This window comes from Peromyscus maniculatus, chromosome 3 (genome assembly GCF_049852395.1).
Source record: "Peromyscus maniculatus bairdii isolate BWxNUB_F1_BW_parent chromosome 3, HU_Pman_BW_mat_3.1, whole genome shotgun sequence".
Taxonomy (NCBI): domain Eukaryota; kingdom Metazoa; phylum Chordata; class Mammalia; order Rodentia; family Cricetidae; genus Peromyscus; species Peromyscus maniculatus.
This window is the reverse complement of record NC_134854.1, coordinates 105775561-105790750: the sequence shown is the minus strand read 5'-3', so window position 1 is coordinate 105790750 and position 15190 is coordinate 105775561. Positions and strand designations below refer to the sequence as shown.

The following is a 15190-nucleotide window of genomic DNA, read 5'->3' as shown; positions in this document are numbered from 1 at the left end:
AAATATATTTGGGTAAAACTCTTATCATTTATTTGGTTAACATTCTCTCTCTTCAAATCCAACCATTTTTCAAATTGTCAACATTTTTTTCCAGAGCTGAGACCTAATTAGCGCTCCACCACTGAGCTAAATTAAATCACCCTCACACTCCATTTCTTTAACTTTTGTAAAAGAACATTTTTACATTATTCCTGTTCAAACACCTAGAATGATCCCATCCATTTTAATTTTTGTATGTATAATGTCCAACAATCTAGCCAATCTCTATCTTTGTAATTTACCAGGCATTTATTCCTTTCTCTTCCCATTAAAGCAACCTACTCGTCCCAGATGGTGAACTTATTTGATTTTATACATATTCTGCATGATCAGCTTCCATCAAATTTTCCTTGACCACTAAGATCAAGTGAGTCTCAAGATCCTTTCTTATTTCTTGAACCACTTTTGGTATCTCTAGTTTGTGTTTTGTGCTAATAAAATGCATGCTCTTCCCAAAAATGCAGCTTCAAGTGAAGCTCTGTGTTCACTGAAAGACTTTTCTCCCAAGTATATAAAACCCTATTCAGAAGAACCTCAAATGTTTGTTCAAGTATTTAAAAGATCACATTCAAAGTCATCATTAATGTAATTTAATTAATGTAATTTTAAAAATTAGTTTTTTAAAGCTCTGTATGCACCAATCTATGCATGTGTTTGTGTGGATGCGTGTGGGGATGTGCCCGCCACATCACATATGTGGAAGTCAGAGGACAATCTTAGTTGTTGGTGCCTTCTATCTTGTTTGAGATAGGGTCTCTTGCTGTTAACTGTTGCATATGTCAGGCTGGCTGGCTCAAGACCTTCTGGGGATAACACTGTCTCTCCTTCCCACCTCCCTATAAGAATTCTGAGATTACAGAAGCTGGATATCACACCCAACTTTCCATGAGTTCTGGAGATCTGAACTGAGATCTTCATGCTTGTGTAGGAAGTGCTTTACCTATTGAGATTATCTCCCCAGCCCTCAGATTTCAAGTTAGAATGAAACACAAAAATAAAAATTGCTGAGGCAATTCACCAACAGCAAATCTAAATTCACTATTTTTAAAATGCTATTTGTTAACAAACTCCAGAAACCTCAAATCATTAAACTAGCTTACCTTTGTCATAGTAGACTCACTTCTAAGAACAACTTTGTTTGTGCTCCTTAAAAAATAAGCACCGCTCGGGTAAGCAGTTTTCAATTTTTTTTGAGGGTGGCATGTGTGTGTATGTTCATGTGTGTATGGAGGTTGTCCTCAATCATTCTCCATCTAACTCAATCTTCTTTGAGGCAGGGACTCACTGTATAGCTCTGGCTGGCCTCAAACTTAAGAGACCCGTGTTCAGTCTCACGAGTGCTAGATGACAGACCCTGCAACCTTATTTTTCAAGAAAGGTCTCTCACTGAACCTGGAACTCACCATTGTGGCTTTGCCAGTGAGCCACAGGAATCCTCCTGTTTCTGCCTCCCCAGCTCTGGATTTTATAAATGTATACTGCTGTACCTGGGTGCTGTGGATTAAGCACAGGTCCTCATGCTTCCTCTACAAGCACTTTGCTGGCTGAGTCATCTCTCCAGCCTCTATTCTAACTCTTCCTACATCATTTTCTCCAGTTGATGAAGACTGCTCTTAGATGAGAAACACTAATTCTTTCAAATACTGTTTCTTCCCCCAAGTAAAACACAAATGGTACAGATTTATCAACCATCTAATTACTGTATGGAACTATGAACAATTTTGAGTTGAAGAGAACTACACTTGAGTTCTCTAAGAGGAAATCCCTATGTATTCTCTAAAGTACCTAGCACCCTGGCCTTACAGTGATATGATACAGTTATAGAACACAGATACCAGCCGTTTTATAAACTGTATTTTTCAAGACCTCTCAAGAGCAACAAGTGCCCTTAACCACTAAGCCATCTCTCCAGCCAACAAAGTATAATTCTGAAGTTATTCTAGGGACAAACATCCAGAGTATCAAGCATGCTAGTTAAGAGCTGCCACAACCAGCTACCGAGTATTCTCAGTCTATTTGATGCTTTCAATTGACATTTTAATCTCTATTTAATACTTTTCATAACAGAATATTACATGGCAAATCATTTCAATTATTTTATTTTGATGAAAAGCAATCTTAAATTCTTTTCATTGTCCTTTAAAAACAGAAACATTTAAAAGTGAAACAAAGCTTCAGTATAATCAATCATAAAACAAAATTCTTTTAGAAACTACTAACAATGTCAGTGAGACAGCTCAGTGATTAAGGCACTTGCTGCCAAGCCTCACAACTTGTTTAATCCTTGGAACCTACAGGGTGGAAGGAGAGCGCAACTCTTGAATGTTATCCTCTGACCTCCACACAGACCTTGTGGAACACCCGCCCACAAACATATACACAAAAGAAGAAGACAAAGAATAAAGGAAGAAGGAAAAAGAGGAGGAGGAGGAGGAGGAGGGAGGAAGGAGGAAGAAGAGGAGGGACAGGAGGAGGTGGAGAAGAAGAAGAAACCAATAGCAGAAATTGGTTTCTTGGCACAAGTATGAATAGCTTGACAGATTAAAAAGATACTGTCATTAGATCCCATGAAGTATTTCCAAAATGTCCACTTCCAAGGAAAATCAAGAACTGCCTATTATTTTAATGATATCTTTCAGAAAGAAGGGGACCTTATTTTCTTTTTAAGTATCAATAAATCTAAAATTTCTTAGAATCTAGACCAATCACCAAAAGTTAGCCAGCCAGATCATGATGTCTCCACTGAATTGATTATGAAAGAATTTATATCAAACCCCAGTGAGATGGCTCAGTGGGTAAAGGTGTTTGTCACACAAACCTGGTTACCTGAGTTTGATCCTCAGAATCCACATAACAGTGGAAGTAGAGAAAACTAACTCTACAAAGCTGGCTTCTGGCCTCCACCTGTATGATGTGACACGTGTGTCCACATATATACATACACATACATATTAATATATTAATTTTTTAAAACCTTACACTTGAGACTTTATAGAATATCATGTTCTACAATGTTGTTTAATACTCATCTTACCTGAGATAAACAAAAATCACTGAAAGCAAAGGTCATCAGTTTACAGATTAAGCCTCAGAACACGGCTAGGAAGTAACCATATAAACAGAACCTACATTACCCCCCCTTCACTGTTCTTTTCATGCTGTATCTCAAATACATAAATTTATTTTATAGCTGTAGCATGAATCTTAAAAGGTCTTATTAATAAAAACAAACCCAGAGCTAGGTATTGGGGTGAACGCTAAATGATCAGAGAAACAGAACAAGCCACAGCCACCTCACCTTGCCAATTCCTCAGCTGGTCTCGTTTCCTCAAACTGGAAGCCTGTGTCCTCATCTGAATGAATCTCAACTGAACTGCTGCTCAAAGCCTAAAAGCTTAACCAGCTCTAGTTCCTGGTCCTCACGCCTTATGTAACTTTCTGCTTCCTGCCATCACTTCCTGGGATTAAAGGCGTGTGCCACCATGCCTGGCTGTTTCCAGTGTTGCTTTGAACTCAGAGATCCAGACCGTTCTCTGCCTCTGGAATGCTAGGATTAAAGGTGTGTGCTACCACTGCCTAACCTCTATGTTTAATATAGTGGCTGTTCTGGTCTCTGATCCCTAGATAAGTTTATTGGGGTGCACAATATATCAACCATATATAGCTTTTTATCTAATTATTAAAAAAATGTTCTTTACCTTTCACCAAAAGCAAGAAAAAAGAAAAAAATACCCTAAACAACACCCCAAGAAAAGTTTGCTACGAACTCATCACAAAAGGAAAATACTATTTTAACATTCTTTTTCTAGGTCTATTCCCCCATCTTACTTTATGCTGTTCTGTTAGAACACAATTACAAAATAAATCGATTCACTTTGGCACCTGGGAACACAGCTATGACAATAGTCGGTTAAAACAACAGTCCAATTGTTTAATCACAAAAATAACATGCGTTCTGTGCTTTCTTCCGCCTGTTGATCTCTTCTACCATCCAGACAGATCCAGTGAGCCAACTCATTACTGTCATTAGTTCTGTTCTGTTGTATCTCACAAAAGAGGCACAGTCACAATTTAAGTGTCACAAGTGTGGTTTAGGTAAATATCATGTTAGATGCCAAACTGCCAAAATGTGTCACTTTTAAGAAAATGGTCAAGCAAACACAATCAGAAGCACTACTTGACATCATTAAAAGTAGCACTGACTTTCCTGCTACTTGAAAAGACAGATGGATATCATGGCTTCAGATAAAAACCAAAATGCGTGCTGGAAGAGATGGCTCAGCAGTTAAGAGCACTTGCTGCTCTTCTTAAGGACCCAGGTTTGGTTCCCAGCACCCATGTGAGGCAGCTCACAAACAACTATAACTCCACCTTCAGAGGATCTGATTGCTTTTCTGTGTGCGTGTGCGCGCGCACACACACACACACACACACACACACACACACACACACACACACACACACACACCGATCCTTAAAAGATTTTAAACCAAAGGTCAATTGCTATCATGGAATGTAGGGACAAATCACTGTACAATCACATATTAAAAACCCCAAATAGCAGTAATCTAATAGTTATTCCCAGGAAAATAGCTTTTTGAAAAAATAAGTAAAATAATCAGATAACTTTATTTTCAGGAATATGTATTATAAATAAATAAATGCATCTCCACAGCAAAGCACTCATTTGACTATAAAAGATACTTTCCTAGCCGGGCGTGGTGGCGCACGCCTTTAATCCCAGCACTCGGGAGGCAGACCCGGGCGGATCTCTGTGAGTTCGAGGCCAGCCTGGGCTACCAAGTGAGCTCCAGGAAAGGCGCAAAGCTACACAGAGAAACCCTGTCTCGAAAAAAACAAAAAACAAAAAAAAAAAAAAAACCTCTCCTGAACACAGGCAGATAGTCTCATCTACCTTGCCATCTTTAATAAACATAGTATATTAGGACTGAGAAGATGATGGATCAGTAAGTACAAGGACCTGGACTTGGTTCTCAAAACTAGGTGTAGTCATGCACAGGGGACACAAACAAGCAAATCTTTGGGGACTCATTGGCCAATCAGTAAGACAAGGTCTCCAAAAAATAAAAATATTGGGCTGGGGAGATGACTCAACCATGTTAAGAGGGATTATTACACTGAACAAACACCTGAGTTCAAATCCCCCACACTTACACAAAAGTGGGGCATCTCAGTGCTGCAAGGGTATAGAGACAAGAGCATCAATGGAATTCTAGGTTCAGCAAGACCCCACTTTACAGGAATAAAGTGCAGAGTGATAAAACAGGATACACAAAGGCAGCAACTGAAGAACATCCAAGGCTGTTCTCTGATCTCCATACACACATACACATACACACATACACACACACACACACACACACACACACACACACACACACACAAATGTGTGGATTAGCTCAAGAAAAACTACCTGATCTGATCCAAGCTGGAATAAAGAAATCATCTTTGGGATTACTTGGTCATAATTACAAAAAAAAGAGGTGAATGTTTATAAAACTCAAATGCTGCTGAGAACTGTATTTATCACCTGAGAAAGCACAAGCACTAAAATACAAAGCCTCCACAATACAGGGAAGTAGTAGCAAAGGGTAAACAACACTTAAGATTTGGATGCCCAGCTCCAGTTGCTTCTGAGATGCAAATGCACCCTTGTCCAACCTTGTGGTTATATGCTTCTCTCATGTAGGATATGGGCCAAAATTGTTTCCATCTCCCTAAAGTAGATTACAATATGTTAAAGCAAGAATATGTAACTAATGCTTTTAGGATCCCAAAGGGAGACCTTACCCCATCTGAATGGAGAGGGAGGAGGAGTGGACTGGGGGAGGCGGGTATAAGGAGGTGGTGGGAGGGAATGGGAGGAGTAGAGGGAGGAGGAAACTCTGGTTTGTGTCTTCACCATGTTTAATCAAGAACACCAGACCAACCCAAAATGAGAAATGGTCTATGAAAACATTCCAGATTAAGCAAGTGTAAAAGAGACATGACAATTACACACAGTATCTAGCCCTAGACCAATTGTATCTTTAAGGAGGAAAAAAATCTGCAAAGAATACTAATGGGTGAAGCAACAAAACATATTACAGACTAAAGAATGATATGAGTTAAATTTATGGACATTAGAACTGTACTATAAAACATCTTATCCCTATGATACACAGCTAAGTATTTAGAGATAAAGGAGCACAATGTACAAAACTGTCAAATAGAGAGAAGAGAAGCAATTTATTTTCATGTCACTCGGAGCTTAAATTCACTCAAAATTAATGATCCAACATCTTACGTCCACCATTGAACTATATAACTTCTTAATTGTATCCTAGGTGAAAAAGATTACAAACAAAATAAGAGGCAGGAAAATATAATAAAGAGTATTAGCTGCAAATTTTTATTTGGCCCTTCTTTTTCTACATCATGTACTCTCCCTAACTGCTGACTGTTAGTCAGCCAATTACAAAATCCATAATAATCTAATCTTTGGGGAAATGTCCACTGATTGAAACATACCCACCCAGGCTAGGAGGAATGCCAATGACTGATTTCATACAAAATTGGTTCACTCCCGTAAGTAAAACTTAATATTATCAACTAACTTTAGAGAGGCAGCACAGAAAAAAATGTCTAAAAACTTAGACTCTATCAAAACAAACAAAAGAACTTTGACCATAAATTCAGTGTTTTCATTCTGATTCTGCTGTTACTAACAACATGACACTAAGAAAGCAGAGTGTAATTTGAAATGTAAATTAAAAAAAAAAAAAGGACGGCTCAGCAAGTAGGAGCCCTTGCTGTTCTTGTAGAAGACCCAGGTTTGGTTCCCAGCACCTACATGATGGCTCACAACTGTCAGTACCTCCAATTCCAGGGGATCCAATGCTTTCTTCTGGGCCCTGTAAACTCAGGGACTGCAAACACATGGTGCACAAACATACATTCAGGCAAAACATTCATATACAGAAATAAAATTTAAAAACCCTCAAGAATATGATGTGAAGTTCAATTACTACTGGCATGCAACAGGTACTCAGCACTAGGTTAGTAAACAACATGCTTTTAATCAGATAGGTGTTCTTTTATTAAGTTTTACTAAGATACAGGCAACTCCTGAAAACACTGTATTACAAACACTAGTTGTACACTCCTATCTTTCTCTCAATAACTCCTAAATTAAGATCTAGCAGTTCCTGAGTAATTTTAAAACACATTTTATTCATTTGGAGATGTGCGTATGTGGGTGTCATGCTGAGTGGAGATCTGAGGACAACTTGGAGAAATGAGTTATCTCTAACATGTGAGTTCTGGGGGCCAAATAGGTTGTCAGGCTTGGCAGCAAACAATTTACCCACTAAGTATGTATTTGAAGTTACATCAAAATGCACAGATTCAAATGTTGATGAGGCAAGGCATTACTTATCTATTATTTAATGGATAAGAAACAGTGTTCCTAGCGGGGCGGTGGTGGCACACAGCTTTAATCCCAGTACTCGGGAGACAGAGCAAGGCAGATCTGAGGCCAGCCTGGTCTACAGAGCGAGATCCAGGACAGGCACCAAAACTACACAGAAAAACCCTGTGGGGGGGGGGGGGAGGGACAGTAACAGTGTTCCTTAGATAAATAAAAAGTAGCTGAGGAACTTATAAATAGACTTAAGAGACATATCAAAAGCCAGATGGTGGTGGCGCACGCCTTTAATCCCAGCACTCAAGAGGCAGAGGCAGGAGGATCTCTGTGAGTTCGAGGCCAGCCTAGTCTACAAAGTGAGTTCCAGGAAAGGCGCAAAACTACACTGAGAAACCCTGTCTCGAAAAACCAAAAAAAAAAAAAAAGAGAGGGAGAGAGAGGGAGAGAGAGGGAGAGAGAGGGAGAGAGAGGGAGAGAGGGAGAGAGGGAGAGAGGGAGAGAGGGAGAGAGGGAGAGAGGGAGAGAGAGAGAGAGAGAGAGAGAGAGAGAGAGAGAGAGAGAGAGAAATATCAAGCAATTACAAACTGCTCCAGTTACAAATCTTATTTGGATCCTGACTTCAAACAACTGATTAGCTGCATATGTGGTAGAGGAAAAATTCCAATACTGTCTGAATGGCTATTAAGAAATTATTATTAACAAATAAACATTTATTAGTAATAGTTACTAACAACTTTATATAAACAATTTTCTACCTAAATATTTTAGAAAAAAATTTGAAGTGAGTTGCTAGAACTGATATTAGACTTACTTGACCCAGATGTGGTTGTTCACGCCTTTAATCCCAGCAAAGAGGCAGAGGCAGGTGGACCTCTGTGAGTTCAAGGCCAGCTTAGTCTATAGAGTTACAGGCCAGCCAGAGTTATAGAGACTCTGTCTCAAAGGCCCTGGGTTCGGTCCTCAGCTCAGGGAGAGGGGGTGGGGCAGGACACGGATGGGACAAAATAAACAAAAAAAGCTGGGCTGTGATGGCCCACACCTTTAATCACAGCATTTGGGAGGCAGAGGCAGGAAGAGCTCTGTGAGTTCAAGGCCAGCCTGGTCTGCAGAGAGAGATCCAGGACAGGTTCCAAACTACACAAAGAAACCTTGTCTCAAAAAACCAAAAACAAAGGAACAAATAAGACTTGCTTAAAATAGGGTAGAGTAGAAATTTGACAAGACTGACCATTTGCTAACAATTACTGAAGCTGGATGATAGTTACATGAATAAGTCATAAAATTCCTTTTACTTGTGATGCTTAATTTTTATGTAATAAACCAATTAATCTAGTGGCAGGCATTTGTAAACAAACATTTGAGAGGCTGAAGCAGGAGGACCTAGAATTTGAAGCCAGTCTGAGCTACACAGCAGGATCCTGTTTTAAAATACAAAAGTAAAATTCAAACAAACAAACAAAAAAAAAGGGGGGGGCAATTTTCATTAAGCAGAGACAATTTAAAAGTTTAGTAAAAGGAAAACTGTGAAAATTTAAATATAAAGAATTAATGCTGGACTGAAACAAGAAGCAGAGTTTGGTTTCTAAGGTCTGAAAAATAATCAAAATATATATGCCCCAGGATAATCACTAAGATCACATATGTACCTTGGAGCTATCCTATGCTCCTCATACTTGTCAATCCCAACTTATTATTCTTGATTCTCATGGAACCCATATAACTATGGGTTTTAATTCTACACCTCACCTCTCATTATTCTTTCCACAATTCTCTTGATTTTTCTATATATTTTCCTTCCATTTTCACTTTCAACCACAAATTTCAAATGGAAGAAAGTTAGAACAATAAAAACAATTTTAAAAAGTTGAATATAAATGAGGGCTTATTAACTTTAGTCAGAGCAACTTTTTTTCTTTTGCTGATCTCTAAACTATCACATTTCAATATTCATTAGCTCCTGTTTCCTTGAAAAACAACCAAAACTGTGTTACTGGGTACCTATATATTAGAAGTACTGTATCTTAATATATATAGCTTTCAATAAGAAACTGGACAGACTTAGTCAAACTTTAATCAATGGGAAGGCACAGTGAATTAAGCATGAGAGCCCACCCAGGCTCTGACACCCATAAGCTGAGTTCATGTATTCAATACTGGAGTATCCAATACATACCCGCTACTTAGACACAAAGAGTAACACAATTGTTTAATTATTACAAAGCAGGCTCATGCCAGTAATCCCAGCACTTGGAGTTATCATCTTGACTCTGCCTCCAAGTCCAAGGCCACCCTGATCTAGGTGATCTAGTGAGTTCTAGGCTAGTCGGTGCTACCTCACAAGATCTTGTAAATAAATAATCAACAAACTATTACAGTAGATTCTGGTAAGTGAAATAAAAGGAATGTATAAACTTTATAGATTCAAAACATTTTCAAGTTTGATAATTTTCAATTCTATTAATTTAATCTAAATTCCTTTTTTAGTTAAAAGGCAGTATCTACAGGCTGCAATTTTCTATCAGAAGCTGTTACTTAGTCATGCTAAATTTTAAAGTACAAGTGAAATTCATTAAGAAACATCTATGTATAGGAGAATTCCATACAACATCTCAGTGATCATACATACAAAAAGAAATCCCAAGCAGCAAGTAGTGTTACTTTACAAATAAGAGAACAAAAGTTCAGAAAGACTAAAACAACTAAAGTCTCACACATAATAGTAAGAGAAAAATGGATTCGAATTCATAACTTCTGATTCCAAAACCTACTGTACACTAAACTCGTCATTTTTGTCTATTACATAAAAATTAAAATTTCGAAGAGATCCTTAAAAAACAACTCTTAAGACATCCAGAAAGTGGTGACCGTGGAGAACCTTTTTTAGAACTAGAATGTATAGTATAAGCACACTCCATAACAAATGCAAAAACTAAAATATAATTAATATACAAGGTAATACATGTGTGTCAAATGAATACATTTTAAAGACCAGTTAATCAAAATAAATGAAGGAGTTTTTTTGTGATTTCTTTCAACTGTTTTATCTTTACTCATCGGTTTCAACACAAATGACAAGGTGGGGAATGGCATAGTATATTTTAGTGTATTACATTTTGTATTCCACATATCTGAAAGTATTCATTACAGAATATGGAAATATAAAAGTCAAATTTTATAAAGCAGAATGTAATATAAGCCCACTAAATCTGAAGTGTATAATCATTAACAACATTTTGAAGAAACATAATAAACAAGTTTATTTCTCTATGTTAATGTCCTTATATTAATTTTCCTTTAAATTTTTTTCCAGTTTGTCATTTTAAGCTTCTAAACTGAAGCAGTAAACACCACTTCCTTGAAAAACGAGTTAACCCTTCATACAAAATGACGAGGTGATGGAGATTTTTTGTATGTCTGCACAATTTCAAACCTGATTAGAAAAGATGAATCCGCGTGGTCGGGTGGGTTCTGGTGACAAGCTTTTTTATTCACAACTTTTCACAATGAGTATTCCTTCCCAAATTCCCAAACCGCCAAAGGGTAATTTTAATACTAAATAGCTCGAGGCTACAATCATTGTCTAGCTCCAAGATTTTGTAACACTGAGACTCCCTCATAGGCGATTACTTCCAACAACAAAGGACGTCTGAAACATCCTCGGGGATGAGGCAGTGGCATAGACATCTTCTCTGGAACAAAACAGGCCCAAGCTAGGAACCACACCAACACAGGCAGCTACCCCTGACGTGCGGGGGGTTCACGACTCCTCTAAGGATGTGCAATTGTCACCGCCATTTACGACATCCCAGGGCCGACATTCTCGGCTTCGGGGCTCACTGGGGCGCTTGGCCCGCAACAGCCCGCACGCCCCCACCCCAGCTCCCTGCAAGGACGCTCTTCCAGCGGGGCAAAGGGCGCACGCGGCCCACGGGGGGATCCGAAAGGCGCTCTGGCGCGCGGCGGCCTCCCCAGCCCGGCTCGCTGTCAGGCCTGAGGAGCGGCAGAACCGCGGCGCAGAGGAAGGGGCGGCCGGACCTCCCCGAGGGCGCCGCCCGCTCCTCCGCAGGGCGGCGGCGTCAGGCGGCTGCGCCCAGCGGCACTGCGGCGCGACGGCGCGGTCGGCGAGGGGCGAGGGGCACAGGCCACGGCCCGGGCCCACCCGAGGGTCCCTCGGCTCCTCCCGCCCCCGCCGCCGCCATTTTGTGCGCAGCCGCTGCGACACATACAATAGTCGACCGCGACCGCACAGGAATGGCTCGGGCCTGCGCGCAGGGCCTCTGCCTTCCAGCCCACGGCTCCCCGCAAGGCAGAGGTCCTACCTATGCCTACCGACTAACAGCTGGATCCCATCCGTTCCCCACAGTTTAGCACTCGGCCTCCAGTCACGACGACGAAGCAGCTACCGCCTCCATAGGGCTCCACGCATGCGCACCTTCGCCTAGCGCCCTTGTCCACTCACCGCGCCTGCGTGCCACGGGCTCCGCGTTCGCCGGAGACGCTTGTCAGCGGCAGGGCCGCCCTCTGCCACAAGGGGGCGATCGCCTGCCCTGCAGCTATAGCGGTCTGGGTACTATCACTCAGGTCTTAGCCCTCCCTGGCAAACCACGTTGGTCTCTCTATCCCAGAAGTCTTCCCTGATCACCATTCCCTCAGTATCACAAAGTAACATTCACGTCGCACTTATTAGCATAATGATTGAAATATGGTAAGCATTCCCAGCCTTTATCTCTTACCTTTTTTTGAGATTTAGGTCTCACTTTGCAGCCCTAGCTGGTCTCGAACTCCCTATATAGACTAGAATGGTTTCAAACTCAACATAGATTTCACTGGGATTGTGTTGGGATTAAAGGAATGAGCCCCAACACTCGAACTTATCTCCCATTTTTTACAATGGAAAATTAGAATGGAATGAAAGCTTACTAAACTAAAAGCCTAACACTGGAAATCCTTTTATGTAATTTCACAATTCAAACAAAAACAACAACAAAACTACCTGGGTGGTAAATATCTATAATCTTGATTTTGCCCATGAAAAATATTGGGTAAAGAAAAATTTCTTAATCTGTTTCTTCAATGCCCGGTCTTCTCAAGTTGACTCAATAATGCCATGGCAAACAGTCATTGCAAGAAAAAAAAAAGGTAAAATTCAACCTTTGCCAACTAGGTAATACACAGTCATACTATCTACTTTGAGGCTCTCATATCTGTTTTACAGACCACAAATTCATACTAAAACAAGCATAGGAAGCGGGCATGGTGGTGAACCCCTTTAATCCCAGATCAGAGGCCAGAAGAGGGTCAGATCCACTGAAACTGTAGTTACAGATGGTTGTAACCCACCATGTAGATGCTGGCAACCTAATCAGGGTCCACTACAAGAGCAGCCAGGGCTCTTAACAGCCCCCTATCATTATTTTTTTTATTTCTTATTTATAGATCTTTCTCCAGTAGAATGCAAGCCCCATGAAGTCTGGGGTATTTGTGTTTTCCTCACTTTATTCCAAGACAATAGAAAAATCAGTAAATGTATGTGGAAAGAACAAATGACTGAGAGGTAAATATATATATATGATGCAAAAGTGTGTACGTGTCTGTGTGTAATTATAGAGCATCATTTCGTATCTACTAGTCATGGTCATTTCCTCATTTAAAAACTTCTATTTTCAGCCAGGTGTGGTGGTACACACCAGAACTCCAACTCAGAAGGAGGCTGAGATAGTAGGATCTAGAGTCAAAGGCCAGTCTCGGGTACACAATGAGTTTGTGGCCAGTCTGAGTAATAGGGTAATAAGACACTGCCTCAAACAAATAAACAATTAAGAACTTCTTAAATACCCTTTTCTCATATCTAGTGACTTAACTGTCTCTTAGCAGAAGATAATTCTTTTTAAAAAAGAAAACTGCTGGGCGGTGGTGGTACACGCCTTTAATCCTAGTACTTGGGAGGCAGAGCCAGGTGGATCTCTGTAAGTTCAAGGCCAGCCTGGTCTACAGAGTGAGATCCAGGAAAGGTGCACAGCTACACAGAGAAACCCTGTCTCAAAAAGAACAAAAAAAAAAAAAGAAAAAAGAAAGAAAGAAAACCTAATTTTTGTTAGGCATGGTGCTGCACACCTTTAATCCCAGAACTCAGGAGGCAGAAGAAGGCATACTCTGTGAGTTCGAGGCCAGCCTGGTCTACAAAGAGAGTTCCAGGACAGTCAGAGCTGTTACACAGAGAAATCCTGTCTTGAAAAAAAATAATTTTTAGTATTAATTTTGTATGTGTGTGTGGATCTGGGGTGGGAGGTATTGTACACATGCGTGCAGATGCCTGAGGAGGCTAGAGGCATCAAATCTTTCTGGAGCTCTCATTATAGGTAGTTGTTAGACATCTGATATGGGCACTGGGAACTGAACTTGAGTCTTCTGGAAGAGCAGCAGAATACACTCTTAACCACTGAGCTGTCTTTCTAGGCCAGAAAGTAATATATACAAAGAATATTTACCTTCCAAGGTGTGTTGATGGTATAGAGGTATGTATAGCTACTTTCCAAAGAATATTTGTCTTTTGTTAAATGTTGCATTTAGTTTAGCTTCTTTAATGTACTCTCTCTCTGCCATTATAAACTTTAAATTTTCATGCCATCAAATCTCTCATTTTTCCTTCATGACTTCTGAGTTTTCTTTGTAGTCTAAGAAGCCTCACTCTATTCTTTATGTGGTGGTTTGAATAAGAATGGCTCCAAAGGCTCATATATTTAAATGCTTAGTCATCAGGGAGTGGCACTATTTGAGAAGGATTAAGAGGTGTGAAGCCCACACCACAGGAGCATGTCTTGCTCTCCCTCTCTCTGCCTATGGAACAGGATGTGCCTCTCTGCTACTGTTCCAGCCACTGCCTGTATGCCTCCATGCTCCCTTCCATCATATAATGGACTAAACCTCGAAACTGTAAGCAAGTCCCCCAGTTAAATGCCTTGCATGGTGTCTTTTCACAGCAATAGCACAGTGATTAAAACTGAAGTTGGTACTAGGGACTGGAGGATTGCTTAGACAAGTTTGACCATGCTTTTTGTTGGGTGAATATGGAAGAGTTTGGGATTTTGAAGAAGAAAAGTGGTTAGACACTTTAAGCAGAACTTAATGGGCTATACTAGTAGCATCATGTGAAACAGTGCAGAGGGCAATTTGAACTGTGTGAGACCAGCTCAAGAAGTTTCAGAGGGAAAGAATATTAGTAAGTGGCCTAGAGACAATTCTTGTAATATTTTGCTAAATAATGTGGCTTTTCACCAGTGTCCTAAAAATCTGCCTGAGGCTAAACTGAAGAGTTTTGAATTAATGATATTGGCAGGGGAAATCTCAAAACAGCCTAGTCTTGACTGTGTCATGTGGTTATTAGGAATCATTCTTATTCAGATCCATAATGAAAAGAAGCAAGCAGGACAAAGAGAAATACAAATGTACAATTTGAGGTAAAAAGAAGTACCAGGAAGTATAACGGAGCTAAGTCCAGTGCTCAAGGAGATAAAAAGTTTAAAGAAAAGCCTAATGCTAAATGGAATAAAGGAAGTGGTAACCTCAGGACAAGACCCTGCTCAGCTAAACTTCCAGCTTGTGAAAAGGAATTAAAAGAAATCTTAAGCTGGTAAGGAAACCATCAACAACAGAAAACTGAGGCAAATGTAATTGAAAGAGGGAGCCAAGTTCTAGCCCCAGTATAGCAGAAGAACATGGCAGTAT

At 40.1% G+C, this 15190-nt stretch overlaps 1 protein-coding gene across 23 annotated transcripts in view; it reads right to left on the bottom strand.

Moving 5' to 3' along the window:
• Znf638 (zinc finger protein 638) overlaps positions 1-15190 on the bottom strand; it is a 129059-nt gene that overhangs the window by 67722 nt on the left and 46147 nt on the right. For 8 of the 23 annotated variants that reach the window (XM_006991522.4, XM_076567041.1, XM_076567051.1 and 5 more), the window contains exon 1: positions 11795-11920. The exons of 10 other annotated variants lie outside the window; for them this stretch is intronic. The gene's annotated coding sequence lies outside the window, so the exon portion shown is untranslated. Of the gene's footprint in view, positions 1-11784; positions 11921-15190 lie in introns of those variants that run through there. 5 more of the 23 variants (XM_006991523.4, XM_076567042.1, XM_076567052.1 and 2 more) reach the window with 1 other exon arrangement.